Source organism: Mustelus asterias, chromosome 8, assembly GCF_964213995.1.
Source record: "Mustelus asterias chromosome 8, sMusAst1.hap1.1, whole genome shotgun sequence".
NCBI lineage: Eukaryota > Metazoa > Chordata > Chondrichthyes > Carcharhiniformes > Triakidae > Mustelus > Mustelus asterias.
Genome location: NC_135808.1, coordinates 109,584,999 through 109,588,509, shown reverse-complemented (window position 1 = coordinate 109,588,509; position 3,511 = coordinate 109,584,999). Strand labels below are relative to the sequence as shown.

Below are 3,511 nucleotides of genomic sequence, written 5' to 3'. Positions count from 1 at the left end.
GGATCTTGGGTTCATGTCACACTATCTGTAACCCCCACGACTTGCCTGGGCTTGCAAAATCTCACTAACTGTCCTGTCTGGAGACAATACACATCTCTTTAACCTGTGCTTAACGCTCTCTCCACTCACATTGTCTGTACCTTTAAGACTTGATTACCTGTAAAGACTCGCATTCCAGCCATTATTTTGTAAATTGAGTTTGTGTCTTTATATGCCCTGTTTGTGAACAAAACTCCCACTTACCTGATGGAGGAGCAGCACTCCGAAAGCTAGTGGATTTTGCTACCAAATAAACCTGTTGGACTTTAACCTGGTGTTGTGAGACTTCTTACTGTGTTTACCCTAGTCCAACGCCGGCATCTCTACATCACAGTACACAATCCCAGACAAACCAATGAGTCAAATCTAACAAATCATAATCTTTGAGCAAAGGCAAATGACTGCGGCTGCTGAAAACTGAAGCAAAAAGAGAAAATGCTGGAAAATCTTAGCAGGTCTGACAGCATCTGTGGAGAGAGAATAGAGCCAATGTTTCAAGTCATCCTGACTTGAAACATTGGCTCTATTCTCTCCCCACATAATCTTTGAGCAGGGTACCTGGCTGGCTTGGCATTCAAAGGTGACGTGCAGTTTGAAAAGAAAAATAGAATCCCACTCTTAAATTAAGAAAAGCAACCATTGGATGAAAGCCCAATTTCCAGACAATATCCGGATGGCCAATACAAAGACAGCACAAAAGATATTTCTCATAAGGCTGAGGGTATTGTTGAATATTACAACCTGTCTCCAATGCATGTATTCTTTCACACTTCACCCATGTCTTATCAGTGTAGAGACAAACATCAAACATCTTCATGAAATCTGACAGTAACAAATTGCATTTCATTCTAATTTAGTCACTCACTGCTCTACTTTATTATCACATAAGGCCCTTTAGTTTTAGCACGCACAAATATGTCAAAATACTTGTCTACGAAATTCCTTAATCCAAGGGTGAAATTTGTGTTTGCTTGAAGTAAATGACTGAATTTAAAACGCTTTAGTTCAGGCGTTGGTGGGAGGTTATTAATTATTAATTGTGCTTACTTCAGCTAAAAAGAAATTCAGCTGTTACTGTCAATCTTTGAAGTATTGGCTGAGATATATTTTAATTGGACATTTACTAAATCGCAAGAACAGCTGAAGTGGCTGATGCTAAATAAATCTGAATTTGATGTTTTACATTATAGTCACAGAATTCCTACTTCTGTTCTCGGTTGTATTGCTATATCAATGAATTACCCAGCTGGAAGTAATAAGAAAATTAGTTCCAGGCGAGTTTATATAAGAAGAGAATAAGTACTAGGAACATGGTGGAGGTGGTAAGTTAATAAACCCCAAATGGATCATCATCAGTCTAAAAACAGATCAAACATAAGAACACTGGCAGCAGGAATCAGACACGATGCAGGTGAACCTATTTCTTGTCTTTGTTGTAGCATATCTTCACACCTACACTGTTTTTTACCCTTTAGGAAATAGTGATGGAAGGATTCCCAAGCTGATTATCAGCCCATTGAACGCTACTTCCATGGCTAACAAGTCTTGGTGTTGGACTCATACCCAGATCTTCTGATCCAGAGGTAGGGGCGCTACCACTGTGCCACAAGACCTTCCAGCTTGTCTCTTTAATATCATGGGTTGCCTTTTTCTTGCATTCTCTGGAGCTTAATGTCATGAAGATATATCAATTGTTCACTCCTGTAGCCCTGACGTCACCCTCCCAACCCAAGTCCTGCTGCCTCAAGACACATTTCTTATACCCTGGACACCATGAAAATCAATGGTATTGACTGGAATAGATGAGTCTAGGCAGGGATACATCTTAATTCATCAAAGTGGTGTAATTGAGATGTTGGTTGCCTTCAAGATTCTGACTGACTTAATTAGAAATGCTATGCCAGATCTCCACATTTTTCCCAGGAATCTAAGACAGTTGGAGCTTGACTTCAGCAACATGCATCAATACAGGCTGTCAGGCATACCCAGTGAACATCATGTGATCTTTCTCCAGGGTCACCTGGGTGTGGGAAAGAGAGAATTTGGGGTCACCCGCCCATCAGATTCTGTACATCCTGGAATTATTGGTGACAGATTTAGCCATGATGTGGAGATGCCGGCATTGGACTGGAGTGACTCACCTGATGAAGGAGCAATGCTTCGAAAGCTGGTCATTCCAAATAAACGTGTTGGACTTTAACCTGGTGTTGTGAGGTTTGCCAGACCTGAAACCAGACCCAGCTGGAGACACTCCAGCTCTCTCCCCTTCTCTCCCTCCAACCCATACATCAGTTTATTAAAAGGAGGAACAGGAGAAAGCCAGTTAGCCTGTTCTGCCATTAAGTCAGATCATGGTTAATCTGAGACCTAAATATGCTATATTGTTATATTTTTCCAACGTGATTTCGGAATGATTGGTGGGATTTTCCGGCCACGCTCGCCCCAAGACTGGAAAATCCTGTCCGAGGTCAACCTTTGCATGATCTGCCCCTGCCTGCTACGATTCCTGTGGTAGGCGGGATAGGAAAATTGCGACCATATGTTCGTGCATGTGTAGGCACAAGTATCCAGGGTGTCACATTAGTCACTACAGCACTACAATCAGTGTGTGGAACTAACAGTGTATTGTATTGTCCGCAGCACATAATGTGATCTGATAAATACATTTGAAGAAAAGCTTTTGTATGTGTCTAAAAGTGTGATTATTTCAGAATTCCGAGATCCTCAAGATATAACCCCTAACTTTGCCCCATATCCTGTAATATCTCTGGCTAATGGAGATCCATCAATCTGAGGTTTAAAGGTAACCATGTACTAAGCATCAATTACTTTTTGAGAATGTTCCAAACTTGTACCAACCTTTATGTTTAGAAGTGTTTCCTAATTTCACTTCAAGACCTGGCATTCTTCAGCAGAAGTCTTTTACCTTAAACTACAATGATTGAAATTTTGAACTATCGCTTCTCAGCCTTTTGGCTAAGATCAAGCATAGGATCAAGCATGAGATCAGGTGTAATGGCTGTTCTTGTCAGCTTGGATCTTTGTGGGGACCATGATTTGGATTCAATTTGAATTTGAATTGTTTTTTGGAGCATGCAAAGAGATGGATGAAGGGCTTGCCCTGTTCACTCTACACATTGGGCATTGTAACTTTGAGAAAGAAATAAAATTTTTAAAAATTGAAATAAGAAATTATGGGGAAATCAGTCAGTGTGCAAGCATCTAAAAACAGGTTAATGTTTCAGGTAGCAACTCATCCCTGGAACTGATAATATAGACTGGGGTGGTCAGGTGGACACAGAGTTCTCCCTGAGGAGGTAACTAAGTGTGTTGATGAAGGTAGGGCAGTTGATGTCATATACATGGATTTTAGTAAGGCGTTTGATAAGGTCCCCCACGGTCGGCTTATGATGAAAGTGAGGAGGTGTGGGATAGAGGGAAAGTTGGCCGATTGGATAGGTAACTGGCTATC

General features: G+C 41.1%; 1 non-coding gene across 1 annotated transcript; it reads left to right on the top strand.

Moving 5' to 3' along the window:
* Positions 1-2,995: 2,995 nt before the first annotated feature.
* LOC144498015 (U2 spliceosomal RNA) lies at positions 2,996-3,194 on the top strand. Its single transcript, XR_013498603.1, has one exon. It is a non-coding gene; the product is annotated as a U2 spliceosomal RNA (small nuclear RNA).
* Positions 3,195-3,511: the final 317 nt, after the last annotated feature.